Genomic DNA, 15,090 nt, shown 5'->3' with positions numbered 1-15,090 from the left:
ACTAAGATCATGATTTTAATTTTCATTCTTAAAATTACTTAACGCTGTGAATTTCACTAAAATAATGCTAAAATGTTGTTTCTGTTCACACCAATCATCATTATAAAATTATTTAAATTGGAAAAACATAACTTCATCAGTTGCCTTTATTTGGGGGGGGGGGGGGTGTAAGTGTTGAGTTTGTATTTTACACATTTATGTTTCATAATAATTTATGTTACTATGCTGGTGAATAAGTTCTTTTAATGTATAATCAGGTTTACTTGTAATCATAATTGATATTTTAGTACTAATTAAAGAAGGCAAGAAGAAACAATATATCAATATTATCAAGAATTTATTTTAATAATCAACTTTACAAATACTATAGAGATTGCTTTTCTGTGACAAACTGTTCAACAAGACTAGTGTTTTCTGATTTTTAGTATTTTTCAGTCATAATGTGTAATTTATGGAAATTGACAATTCTTCTTGCACACTACATGTTCTTCTCTTCTGTCTTTTTGATATTAGGATGTAGTCCAGTTGATAAGAAAACCAATACCTGAAATGATGAATATATATCAATTTCAAATTTCATTTCAATAGATATCAATGCAAATTATTATAATAGGTTACATTAGTATCATTATCAATATGATATTAAAAACAACAAACTATGCATGAAGTTGAAGTTAGTGAGTAAAAGAAATATTTATATACATTTGTAGTACCTACTTTTTATCAACATCCCAAGAAGTGTTTTCAGTGGACCATCTACTGCCTAAGTGATATTACAACAGGCATAATCAAATGTTTATTTTTTAAAATGTGTGGAAATTCAGTTTGAACACACTTTAATTTTGTCTTAAATAAAATTAATTAGATCTTCATAAAAGAAGGCTGAATAAAATAACACATTTCGATTTACTTAAACAAATTACAATCTTGTCTATAATCATTCCAGATCCTCACAGTAATCTTTGTAGTGCTAGCACATACAGTGTTTGGCCATGGACTTTTTATTGTGTACTTTGAACATGGAGGAAATGCGATCTAATATTATCGCGATATGAGACCAGTAAAAAGCTACAATGAGCCTCAACGCTCTCTATGATCAAAACTAGCGAAACGCAGAACAATTACTTTGCCTGACTGAGTCACCAAACTGATGTTTGAACACAATATTACATGAAAAACAAATGTAAACAAGTAAACAAAATCGAAGCCGAGGAATTTCACTTCATTTCCGTTCCATCCAACAATATTAGGTAATATAAAACAATATCTAGGGGAAGTACAGATAAATCCTACCTTGTTCAGTTGAATCCTATGCCGATTTCTGTCCACGCTGGTTGTAAACGAGTTAAATTCCGAGATATATCACTGAATTCCACATGTTTACTCTGATCACAGCTGCAAGCGCCGGTGTGACGTAGTCAACCTCGACACGTCATCAGACGACTTAGGAATTTCATGATTTCGCGAGATATAAAGAATAGTTTATGATTTTATTTCAGTACACCTTTCTTGAACCATTCAAACCCAATAATTAATCATATTCATTTTGGTAAATGTTTGTTAATTACCGAACTACCTATATCTCGTAAAATCTCATGAATAAGGGGCGGGGCTTATGCAAATTTTTCTAAATCACACGTGGTAGAATTCTTAGACCTTCCTTAACATAGCTGAGAACATATGAACATATGATAAACATACATTTTTTTTAAAGATGATATACGATATTGTGTTAAAACAGAATCCATGAATATCCAAGATCATAAAGTATGATTTTCATTTAATATGATAAAGGTGGTCTCATAAAGGTGAAGTCTCATAAGGGTGATGTCTCGTCTCGGTGAGCTTTGTAATTTGTGATTTCCTATGTTTTAGTTCTAAAATTGCTTTGCGAATTCGGTAAAGATGATTGGAAGTAGTCAAAGATATGGTTTTTGCCATCGTTGTCAACGCAGACATTGCATATGTTTTTTCCAGTTCATCTGGTATTGTTTTGGCAGTTTCCTGGGTCGCTTTCAGGTTTTCTCTCGTCTGGTTTATGGCCTCCTTCATATTATTATATCTTTCATTTTCAATGGTCATGATTGTCTTGAAGATATCAACATGGCTCTGCAGTGTTGTTGTGATATTCGAGTCCAGTCGTATTATTTGGTCGACTCTATCCACAACTGCTTTCAAATCAGCCACGGTTGCAGTACCAAATATAGACTTAGATATATCTCCAATGAAAGATAATGGAGCGTTTCTCTGCTTTCTCGTTTTACCTGAAAATGAATTGAGAGTTTTAGAAACAAATGATAAGAATTTAAAAACTCCGTAATTTATGTCATCCATCTGCCAAATTATTTGGTATAAAGGATGTGGCTGGTTGTTTTTTTTTACAAAACTTCTCCATTTGGGCATTTCTTTCTGAAACACAGATCAGAGGGACAGTATCCGGCATGGCTATCACAAAGCTGTGATACCAGTTCATTTGGTTTGTAACGAGTGGTCCACGATCCCTCAGGACTACTCCAACGCTTCCTAGGAACCGATCATTTGCTTCCAGAGTCGTTCCGGCTAACATTACCCAAATTAGAATGAAATTATAAAACTCCGTTATCATCAATATAGTAAAGTTTTAAAGTAAAATGAGGCAAGACATCAAAGGGAGTTCTTTAGTTGAAAATAACCGTCAACTGGTGATGCTCTTGGCAGCCCTTTTATCCAACGTTATTTAATTGAAATTTAATCATTACACCTACTTGGTGCGTTTCACAACAGGTGCTATAAACACAGTACAAAGATAATTGAGACTTACACTATTTTCAAATTTAGTTGATGCTGTATTTAGACCACATGTACTCAGATTCCTCCGGATTTGACAATATGACCACCGGGAATATTTATAAAATTATCATCAATTTCTGACAGTGACAACTTAACACCTAAAAAAGCTTTTTATATTGATTATGGTTTTATAATCAGAGAACCCAGGGAAAACTTTCAAGTGGGTAAATTATACCCACTCACAGGGAGCGGTCTCTGGATTCTCCACAAATCCTTTTAGGGGCCATTTTCTTATTTGTGATGCTATATGATATATCTTTACAGCATTCTCTTTGTCTCATCAAGAAAAAAGGAATGATACCAGTAGTGAAGTAATAGGATGACAAATTAAAAAAAATATCTAAAAAAGGAGTAAAACACTATGCATATTGCGGGTCGGTGACAGCTCCCATTTCTGGACAAGTTTTAAAGTTCTATATTTTTCATCTGTGGTGCTATCTACAACATATTTACACCATTCTCTTTGTCTTGCCAAGACAAAAAAAATGATACCAAGTTTGATGTCATAGGATGACAAATAAAAATTTTACTCCCCAAAAAGTTGTACAAATACTATGCGCATTGTGGGTCGGTGATACAGTGGTAACAACGTTATTGTTGACAAACGACACGCAAGTTTCTGATACACGAACGATCACGCACGATACACGAACGATCACGCACGTTACACGGACCATCACTAACTTACTGAATTTTCACGATACACGAACAAAAACGATAAAACACGCAACCGAACGATTCTACACCATTAAACACGCAAAATCAAAATTAATTTTTAAGATTAGCATTAAGAAAACGTATTGCTTTCATCTGTATTGCTTTATGTTTGTGTTATATTGAAAAGCGGCATGTACAGTAGCAATGCACTGTTTTATATTTTACGATTAAACAATTTACACATCCATGCCAACAAAAATAAATGATTTATATACAAATATTTTTTTTGGTCTCCATAACGAATAATAGCGAGCGCAGCTCGCCGGCGCGCAGCGCCGGCGCGAAGCGAGCTCTACCGGCAAGGCGTGTGTGAATAGAAAATTCGGACTATTTGCACATTCATTCAACGGATTTTTTTGGCATCAGTAAATCGGACCAGTAATGCCTTGTTTTAATCGTCCCAGTAGTTCCCTGTAATTATGGTTTCCCATTTCACACTCTCACGAGAACAAGATAAAAGACTACGTACATGCATTGAAACAACGCCAATTTCCGGAGTTATCGTCCTTTCGAGTGACGTCACAATGGATTTCTTACACATTGATCCGACAGAAATTTTTCGGAGTCAGTAAATTTCGAACCACAATGCAATTCCTCAATGTCGGCCGATCTCACTAGACTGGATACCATCTCGCGAGAATCAAAGTAAAACTTTTGAGAAACAGATAAATTGTGTAATTTCCAGAACACCATGCTTTTTAAGTAAACCAAACAGTATTTTTCGCGTAGTTTTTTCTAGTGTGTTTTCAAAGAGACAGACTACACTTGACTGACGTGAACTTTGACGTCACAATAAGGGGAAACTACTCTAAGTAGTTATTGTAAATCTGCTGAAATATAAATACCAAAATCTTCTCAAAATCTTGCAGAGGTAACGAATCGGGACATTTCTTCAGAGATAGGAAACAGCTGTAACTTGCTCTCATTTGGATGAATGCTCACAATTATTTTATTCACTATATTTACGGTAATTTCCAGGAAAGTTTTTTAAATGGGGCGTGGCAACATCATTCAAAAAATCTTCATAAGCAAAAAGAAAAATGAAATTCTCAAAATCAGGAAAATTCTAATCGGGGTGGGGAATGGGGAGTGCGTGGTATGCCTTTAGCTCTTTAGCTGCTCAAAAGTGTCTTTATTTTCACTACTATTTACGATAATACATGCTCCCGGGGGATCCATTTTCCTTATGTGATCAACAAATTTTTTTATACGTAAATTTGATTTTTTTTTAAACGGGGGAGGGGGGGAATCTGTGATGAGTCAATTTTTATTTGTAAGTTTAATAAAAATGTCTGGTGCAAGAAAAGAGGAAATAAACTGCAATGTACATTATGTTAAAATCTTTATTATTCAACAACATTTTATCTGAGATAAATTCTATATTGGCGTGCGACCAGTATATCAACAATCAGATTAAAATCAGATCTTTGATCCGTTCCGACAAATTCTGATGTCGCTACACTTTGGTTAGCGACTATCAGAATTTCGGAGCGTTACAAAGATCTGATTTTAATCAGATTGGCATATAAATAAATAAAAAATCTTATGAATTATCAATTATGAATAATGAAAATGTACTGGAAAAATAGGTATATTTATTTTATTTTGCATTCAAATTCATTTACTTTACGTCACTACTTTTATTTTTATTGTTTTATCATAATTCATCATTTTATCACATGCTGCGCTCGCCCCAACGGTCGCACCGTAAAACATATTAACTTACGTGTAAATAAAATGAAGATAATGCATTAACTATACGAAATTATTTACATACGAGTTGACTTTTTTTGTAATCCAGTTCCCTTACGTACGATTTGATTATGCGGGATAGAGGTAAATTTGTTACCTTGTTCCATAGAATTTCGATTTTACACATTAAATATTTTCATTATTTACAGTACATATATAATTAATTTCTTTTTTTTTTTTTAGATTTTAAAGCGTCTATGAATTTTTTATTTCAAACAAATGTTTACACAATGTACATGTACCAGATAGGAATGCGTATCGAATTCTCATTTGAAAGAAAGACGTTGGGGATAATCGTTTAGTTTAAAACGGGGAGTGGGTAAGCTTGACCGCTTTCATTCAACGTGCCGCTCTTGCTAATATGATTAAAATTATGTGTCAAGACACAATGGATGCTTGATATAAGCTGACTATAACATTATGCAAAAATAACTCGACCGAACAAAGGATTGAATGAGCTGTGGAAATACTTGATAAATGTATTTAACCCCAAAAGAGAGATTGCTGTTAACAACTGTCAATGTTCTTCTATAGGAAAAAAGTTGGAAAATCCCATTGTTTTACAAAAACTACGTCGTTGTTTTGAGAATAAATCCTGACAAATCCTGTAAAAAAAGTTAAAAAACGAAAAAAAACGCACGATCACGCACGAACACACACGGTAAAAAACGCAAACTATTTTTCCTGATACCTGCACGATCCCGCACGTTACACGAACGATCACCCACGTAACACGAACTATTAAACACGATTGGCTTGTCAACAATAACGTTGTTACCACTGTAGCTCCCAGTTCTTAACAAGTTTTAAGAGTCCATAATTTTTATTTGTGGTGTTATCTTTAGTATCTTTACACCATACTCTTTGTCTCAACAAGACGAGAAAGAAAATGTAATCAGGTTTGATGCAGGGTGAGAGGTCATATTTTCAGCCCCTAAACTCCTTCATTTTATAGTCCGCTCCCATGAAGATTGTCATATTGAAGAGAGAGAGCAGCCTGACAGGCAGATACATGTCACTTAAATCACTTCAGATGTCTTAGATACCCGTTAGTTAACTTGTCTAAGCATTTTCAATTGATTATTGCCCCTAAATTATGGTTTTAAAATCAGAGAACCCAGGGAAAACTTTCAAGTGGGTAAATTATACCCACTCACAGGGAGCGGTCTCTGGATTCTCCACAAGTCCTTTTAGAGCCCATTTCCTTATTTGTGATGCTATCTGATATATCTTTACACCATTCTCTTTGTCTCATCAAGAAAAAAGGAATGATACCAGTAGTGAAGTAATAGGATGACAAATAAAAAATATTATCTAAAAAAAGGAGTAAAACACTATGCATATTGCGGGTCGGTGACAGCTCCCATTTCTGGACAAGTTTTAAAGTTCTATATTTTTCATCTGTGGTGCTATCTACAACATATTTACACCATTCTCTTTGTCTTGCCAAGACAAAAAAAATGATACCAAGTTTGATGTCATAGGATGACAAATAAAAATTTTACTCCCCAAAAAGTTGTACAAATACTATGCGCATTGTGGGTCGGTGATAGCTCCCAGTTCTTAACAAGTTTTAAGAGTCCATAATTTTTATTTGTGGTGTTATCTTTAGTATCTTTACACCATACTCTTTGTCTCAACAAGACGAGAAAGAAAATGTAATCAGGTTTGATGCAGGGTGAGAGGTCATATTTTCAGCCCCTAAACTCCTTCATTTTATAGTCCGCTCCCATGAAGATTGTCATATTGAAGAGAGAGAGAGCAGCCTGATAGGCAGAGACATGTCACTTAAATCACTTCAGATGTCTTAGATACCCGTTAGTTAACTTGTCTAAGCATTTTCAATTGATTATTGCCCCTAAATTATGGTTTTAAAATCAGAGAACCCAGGGAAAACGTTCAAGTGGGTAAATTATACCCACTCACAGGGAGCGGTCTCTGGATTCTCCACAAATCCTTTTATGAGCCCATTTTCTTATTTGTGATGCTATATGATATATCTTTACACCATTCTCTTTGTCTCATCAAGAAAAAAGGAATGATACCAGTAGTGAACTAATAGGATGACAAATTAAAAAAAATTATCTAAAAAAGGAGTAAAACACTATTCATATTGCGGGTCGGTGACAGCTCCCATTTCTGGACAAGTTTTAAAATTCAATATTTTTCATCTGTGGTGCTATCTACAACATATTTACACCATTCTCTTTGTCTTGCCAAGACAAAAAAATGATACCAAGTTTGATGTCATAGGATGACAAATAAAAATTTTACTCCCCAAAAAGTTGTACAAATACTATGCGCATTGTGGGTCGGTGATAGCTCCCAGTTCTTAACAAGTTTTAAGAGTCCATAATTTTTATTTGTGGTGCTATCTTTAGTATCTTTACACCATACTCTTTGTCTCAACAAGACGAGAAAGAAAATGTAATCAGGTTTGATGCAGGGTGAGAGGTCATATTTTCAGCCCCTAAACTCCTTCATTTTATAGTCCGCTCCCATGAAGATTGTCATATTGAAGAGAGAGCAGCCTGATAGGCAGAGACATGTCACTTAAATCACTTCAGATGTCTTAGATACCCGTTAGTTAACTTGTCTAAGCATTTTCAATTGATTATTGCCCCTAAATTATGGTTTTAAAATCAGAGAACCCAGGGAAAACTTTCAAGTGGGTAAATTATACCCACTCACAGGGAGCGGTCTCTGGATTCTCCACAAGTCCTTTTAGAGCCCATTTCCTTATTTGTGATGCTATCTGATATATCTTTACACCATTCTCTTTGTCTCATCAAGACAAAAAAAATGATACCATTTTCTTATTTGTGATGCTATCTGATCTACTTTATTTGAACTTAGAATATTTTTCGGAGTTCCTAAATGACAAAATAGGGGTTGGGATATTCCCCTGTTAACTATCACATCTACTTGTACTAGGTATCATTTTATTTGTTTCGACAAGATAATTTGAAAGTTTTGGAAATGTATAACAAAGGGGCTTGAATTGGTGTATATATAATTAATAATTGTACGGTGATTCACCACTTTTTATTCCCCAGGCGTGTTTAATGCAGACTAATTGTTAAGTTCGACTTTAGGCTAAGCTTATAATCACGTGATAATTGAATGTTAAATACTCAAATAATTATTCTCTTAGAGTATAAATAGGAAGGCTGATCTCTGGTTTTTCAGTTGACAGTTAGATGCTAACTGGAGAACGGAATCAGTTTGACTGAAACACTCGGCTGCTTTAGCTATTATCATTGTTTGTTAATTGGTTCAATTGCGTTAATTTATTAAGCAATTGAATTATTTCCTCGGAGAATAAACGTGCTTATTCCAGAATGAATATCACAGGCACCATTACTCTGTTTCTGGCCATTCTGTCAGGGACATCCTATGGCACAGAAGACATAGTTATTGGGAGTATCGGAGTGGTTTTAAAGAAGGTAGGTATTGTTAATACTCGCATTAGTGACCAGCATCACATGTTCGAGATTGATCTTCCAATTATGAAAGATGTGCCATTCCTTTTATGTACGAATGGAAGTATCATGAATTGTATGAAGGAGGATGGAACACCGAAAGTAATGACGAACGCCATCAGAACGATGGAGCAGGACATGGCATATTCCATTGATATTCTTCAAAATTATGTGAGTAGATCTTTTAAGTTGACATCAAACAGCGTTCGAAAACGACGGGAAGTCCCTCTCTCTTTTATCGGAAAACTGTCGAGTTCTATATTTGGAACAGCATCCTTAGATGACTTAAGGAGGGTAACAAGAAAGGTTAACGAGATTCTCAGGAGAGAGAGGTTGCAAGCAGAGGCCATGGATAGCTTAGAAGACAATTTTGCATCACTAATTAATGTCTCTAATAGCCGCAATGAATATTTGAAGTCTTTACTTAATGACACCAGGAATTTGATAATAGATTATTCCAGAACAACACAAATGCTGCATAAGTATATATTCAGTACAAACGAAAGAATGGCTTTGATGTTTATGATGGATAATGTCACCCAAGGATTTAAAAGACATATAAATGAAATCATCGATGCCATTACAAACCTCAAACAGGGATATCTGTCACGTATCCTTTTGCCAGATAATGATATAAAGTATGCACTGGACAGTGCTGTTCAAGGGGTGAACAACAATGACAACACTGTTTTCCTTTTGCACCGAAATGTCAATTTCTATAGAAAAAAGAGCTCATATGTGGTTGCTGTCTCCAAAGATGGCACAAAGTTATGGATAACGCTACAGATTCCCGTCAGCACGCTAGTTCCAGACACTTTATATAAGGTAAGGACTTTTCAAGTGCCTATTCACGACGATGTTGAGCACGGCATGGTAATTAAACATTTACCAGACTTTGTTCTTTTAAGAGAAACGACATCAATTTTGCAACATGCGGCTGTATCACATAGCGAAATATATAGTAGCTGTGTTAGATCTGGAAGCGGATCTTTAGAATGCGATATTAACCTTACTTTCAGTAGCATTGAGTCACCAACATGCCTCTCGGGACTGTTAAAAGACAATGCGTCTCTTATAGAATCTAACTGTAAATTTGTGGCAGTAAACAATTCCATAAAAGAGGATATTATTAAGGTTTCGAAAGATTCCGTGATAATGATACGAATGACGGAGACAAAGTGGGATTGCTTTAATGTTCAGCGGACAATGAAAGGATGTTCATTCTGTGAGGTTAAAATTCCATGTAATTGCAGATTAAAGCATCTTAATTACAGCCTATATGCGTCGACGGGAAATTCATGCAGCAGGAAAAGAGATGTACGGATTACAAGGCGCCATCTGTTTAATCTTATTGTTCTAAGAAGGTTTGCGGGGCACCTGATAGACGATTCACTGAAAGCGAGTGAAACTTATTACAAGTCTCAATATAGGAAAGCTTTGGCACACGTAAATATATCAAAAAAATTCTATGGACGTTCAAATGTTTTGAGGACAAAAGAGGTAATGGAAAAAGCAACAAGGAACGTAAAAATATTTCAAAGTGTATGGGACCAATTAATACAAGGAGATATTCAGGTAGCGGTAACGAGGCTGTCAAATTTAGATATATTACTTATAATTGATGTTGTCCTTCTAATATTATGTGCAATAGTATTCTTAATCGGCCAGTTATTTTTAAGGAGGAAATACTCGGAACATATTCCAAAATAAAATGCTTAAACGTTTTTCTCTTATTAGTAAAACTTTGTTTCACTTGTACGGATATACATTCTTTATGGCTCTCAGGAAGGAAGGACAGGCGGGAAACCGCACGAGTCGTTGCAAGTAAGTGCTAGTAAGAATGAAATCATAGCACTGCTTATTTCGAATTATCGGTTCCCTGCGCATTCAACATTAGGAAGAAATAATTTTTAAAAAAAACCTCCCTGCTTTGGCGTACCAAAGCAAGAAGTGTGTGACAATACTGTCGGTTCAGAATAAGCTGAGACTACCACTCGCGGATTTAAGGTGGGGGGGGGGGCGTGGAGGGTGCACGCCTCCCCCCCCCCCCCTAAAATTTTCAAAGTATGCATGACTGTAGATGATTTGATTAATTTTACATAGAAAAATTATCATTTTGTGTTTCACTTTATTTATAATCATGCCTGACTCAATGTTACACCTCATTGATACACCAGATGTGCTATGCTGACTGTAATTCTGCTGCTCTATAAGCATCTATAAACATCTGATCCTAATGCATGTTGACAGGATCTGATAACAAACCAATTAAACTGTGTTTAAAACAAGCAGCAATGTTGGTCATTTCATTATGGTGGCTGCATCAAATTCCCCAGGGCCCTGAACTTGGGGCTTCGACCAAGAATCGACTGGAAATACCGGCAGTTTAGTTTCAAGTGTAGACTGCGTTGTCATTTTCCTATTGCGATGCAAGCAACAATTTCTGAATATTTAAAAGCTGGTCGAAGGTAAATATATAATTGTATTTAAAACCAGATGGTCTATATGCTATCATTAATCATACTCGCACTTTCTAAAGAAAGTTCGGGTATATTGTTGTTACCCTGTTCCGTCCGTCCGTCCGTCTGTCACGTTTTACTTTCTCAAACTGCTCTTACATCTTATAAACCAGCAAACTGAACTCTTGGAGTTTGATTTGGGGCATCATGTTGTTTTGTAAAAAGGTTTCAAAAATTCTCTGTTAGTCCTGGGGGTCAAATAATTGGTAAAAAATGACGTGTTTTCACAAAAAACCTTCTTCCTCGAACTCCTCCTACATTTTCAACGGTAGACAAATCATCTTTTGGAATATGTTTAAGGGTATCTAATAGATGCGCAATAAGGTTTCGGAATTTTCAATTTTGTCTTGGGGGTCATTTAATGGCTAAAAAATGACGTTTTTTTTTTTTTTTTTTTACAAAAAAAATGGTTTCAAAAACGTCATTTTTTTTGGCAGTAGCCAAATGATCTTCTAGAATGTGATTGGGGGTGTCATATTGAGGCGTGATCAGGTTCCAGAAATTTTTTTTTATTAAGGGGATCAGTGGGCAACAAAAAATGACGTTTTGGGGCAAAAAAAATATGGTTCCCAGAACTCCTCTTACAACTTTTAGAGTAGCTACGTCATCTCTTGGGATATGATAGGGACTGTTCTATAGATGTGCAGTAAGGTTTTCAAAATTTAAATTTCATCCAGGGAGTCAAAAAGTAGCAGAAAATTGACGTTTATCACTTCAAAAAAACATAGATCCTAGAACTCCTTTTATGATTTAATGGATAGACACATCATATCTTGGGATATGATAGGAACTGTTCCATAGATGTGCATTACGGTTTTGAAAAATTAAATTTAACCCTGAGGCCCATTACCTACCGGTACATACCTTTTGATGCCCTTTAAGGATTAAGAATATATATGGTTAAGAGGTGGGGATCTCAACCGTTTTCGAGATATTCGTGCACTTCCTGTTCAAGGGGGGTCATGACCACCCCCGGGGCCCATGACCTACATACCGTTTGATGCCCCTTGACACAAGGAACAAGAATATATATGGTTTAAGGGTGGGGATCTCAACTGTTTTGAAGATATTAAGGGACTTGCTGTTTGAGGGGGTCAGGACCACCCACAGGGCCCATGACCTACATAACATTTGATGCCCCTTGACATCAGAAACATGAATATATATGGTTTAGGGGTCATAATTATAACAGTTTCTGAGATATATGCTAGTTTTAAATTCCTGGGGGGTGGGGATGACCCCAGGGGTCAGATCTAATAAACCCTTTATATTGCCAGTAACAGCCAATATATGATTATGAAAACCCTATATTATTATCTTTGTCCCTTTTCAAGTTACCATTTACAATAGAGTCTACAATTCTTCTTATAAGGTTCAATGTTAGACCCCACACCCTTTTGACACCCCCCTCCCCCCCCCCCTCCCCCGAAAAGTGGTCGTTTAACCAAAATGAGAAAAATCAAACCAGGGTGCACAACTAGATATGCAGGCCTATCATATCCTGGAGTTTTGTACAATTCTGTTCAGCCATCTCTGAGAAAGAAGTTCAGAGCAGCAAAGAAGAAAAAGAAGATGAACTAGACACGATCTCGTTGCGAGCAACGAGGAGGTCTTCCGTCCAATTTTTAGAATAAGGAATGACCTGACTCTTGATCTCCGTCAACGAAACGTATCCAGAAAAGGAGGCGGAACCTATGAGTGTAATGGCTGAAAGACTATCTGTCCCTTAGGTGTCTCTTTTTGAGGGATCAGCTCCTTTTTAGAAATTGGTTACCGTTTTTTGAGATATCTGGGAAAAATATTTTTGTTATCCGGTCCTAAAACTCATTTTAAGGTCCAGATAACAAACAATGAATGGTTAAACATTGTTAAGCACATCATTTTTAGCATCTTTTGTTAAATACTGCTTTCCAGATTGAAGATCAAAGTGTTGGACTTCTGGCCCCTTAAAATCCCTAATTACATAACATAGGAGTGAATGATTACCATGTATAGATGAATAACCTTAGAATGAACTTAATTGCCTCTAGAACGTATCACAAAATATTTTACAGTGAAAATTTATCATTAAAATACTTTAGAGCCCCCTCAGCCCCTTAATTGAAGGGCCAGCACCTTTTTTGATGTCATAAGAGTATTCTTTTCAGCTCAAACACATTTTGTTCAAGAAGTGTTTATAAATTCTGTACCATTCTCGAGATATCTTGACAGAGTCGTTTTAGGGGCCGACCCTGTAACTCCTTTTAAGGACCGCATAACAAAGAAATTATGGTTGCAAATTGTTAAGCTCAATATTTTGAGCATCTTTTGTTCAATATTGCTTTTCAAAATTTTCCTCTATTTTGAAATATTGAGCATAAAAGGTTTGGACTTCTGGCCCCTTAATATTCCTAATTACGTAACATAGGAGTAAATGACTGCCATGTATAGGTGAATAACATTAGAATGAACATAATTGCCTCTATAACGCATCACAAAATATTTCACAGTAATAAGTTATCATTAAAAGACTTTAGAGCCCCCTTTGCCCCTTTTTTGAAGGGCGAACCCCTTTTTCATGATTTTAAATGAAAGCTCTAATCAATTCAAACACTTTTTGTTCAACAAGTGTTTACAAATTTTGTACCGTTCTCGAGATATCTTCAGAGGGTCATTTTAGGGGCCAACCCTGTAACTCCTTTTAGGGACTGCATAACAAAGAAATTATGGTAACAGGATGTTAAGCTCAATATTCTGAGCATCTTTGCTCAATATTGCATATCAAAATTGTTCTCCATTTTGAGATATTGAGCATCAAAGTTTTGGACTTCTGGCCCCTTAAAACTCCTAATTACGTAACAGAAGTAAATGACTGCCATGTATAGGTGAATAACGTTAGAATGAACATAATTGCTTCTATAACGTATCACAAAATATTTCACGGTAAAAATTTAAAGACTTTAGAGCCCTCTCAGCCCCTTATTTGAAGGGCCAGCCCCTTTTTCATGATTTTAAATGAAAGCTCTAATCAATTCAAACACTTTTTGTTCAACAAGTGTTTACAAATTTTGTACCGTTCTCGAGATATCCTGAGAGGGTCGTTTTAGGGGCCGACCCTGCAACTCCTTTTAGGGACCGCATAACAAAGAAATTATGGTTGCAGATTGTTAAGCTCAGAATTTTGAGCATCTTTTGTTCAATATTGCTTTTCAAAATTTTCCTCCATTTTGAGATATTAAGCATCAAAGTTTTGGACTTCTGGCCCCTTAAAACCCCTAATTACGTAACATAGGAGTAAATAATATCCAATTCTAGGTATATAGCGTTAGAATGAACATAATTGCTTCTATAACGTATCACTAATTTTTTCACAGTGAAAAGTCATCATTAAAAGACTTTAGAGCCCTCTCAGCCCCTTATTTGAAGGGCCAGCCCCTTTCTGTTGGTGTCCCCTAAAATCTCTTGACTTTATAAAGATTTTTTGTTCTACATGTTATAACAAAATACAATCGAGGAAAGAGATATTGAAAGAAAACCACAAAAAATCACGACGCTTTTTCAACTGTAATTTTCGAGCTCGGGCGAGCTTCGGCGCTTTTGGTCACAGGAAAATATATATACCACATGTCAGATCTACAACCTTTCGTCTACAATTCCTAAAATTTTGAACTCAATATCTTAAATCGTTTAGGAGTTTACCCCTGGACAAGCCGACCCTCTGAAAACCGTTAAATTGTAAATAACTCAAAACCGGAAGTGACGTCATCATTAAAAAAAATTTCCAATAAGGTTCAGATCATTATCCATCAGAC

General features: G+C 35.7%; 1 protein-coding gene and 1 long non-coding RNA gene across 2 annotated transcripts in view; one reads left to right on the top strand and one right to left on the bottom strand.

Annotated features, from left to right (window-relative positions):
- The window catches only part of LOC128168829 (uncharacterized), a 324,047-nt gene that overhangs the window by 157,442 nt on the left and 151,515 nt on the right, over window positions 1-15,090 (top strand). The gene's annotated exons all lie outside the window — the stretch shown is intronic.
- LOC128168833 (uncharacterized) lies at window positions 321-768 on the bottom strand. Its single transcript, XR_008241458.1, has 2 exons — window positions 718-768; window positions 321-544 (listed from the first exon to the last, which is right to left on the bottom strand). It is a non-coding gene; the product is annotated as an uncharacterized LOC128168833 (long non-coding RNA).

The sequence above is a fragment of the Crassostrea angulata genome, unplaced genomic scaffold (genome assembly GCF_025612915.1).
Source record: "Crassostrea angulata isolate pt1a10 unplaced genomic scaffold, ASM2561291v2 HiC_scaffold_57, whole genome shotgun sequence".
Taxonomy (NCBI): Eukaryota; Metazoa; Mollusca; class Bivalvia; order Ostreida; family Ostreidae; genus Magallana; species Magallana angulata.
The sequence above is the reverse complement of the archived record's forward strand: the minus strand, read 5'-3'. Positions and strand labels throughout refer to the sequence as shown.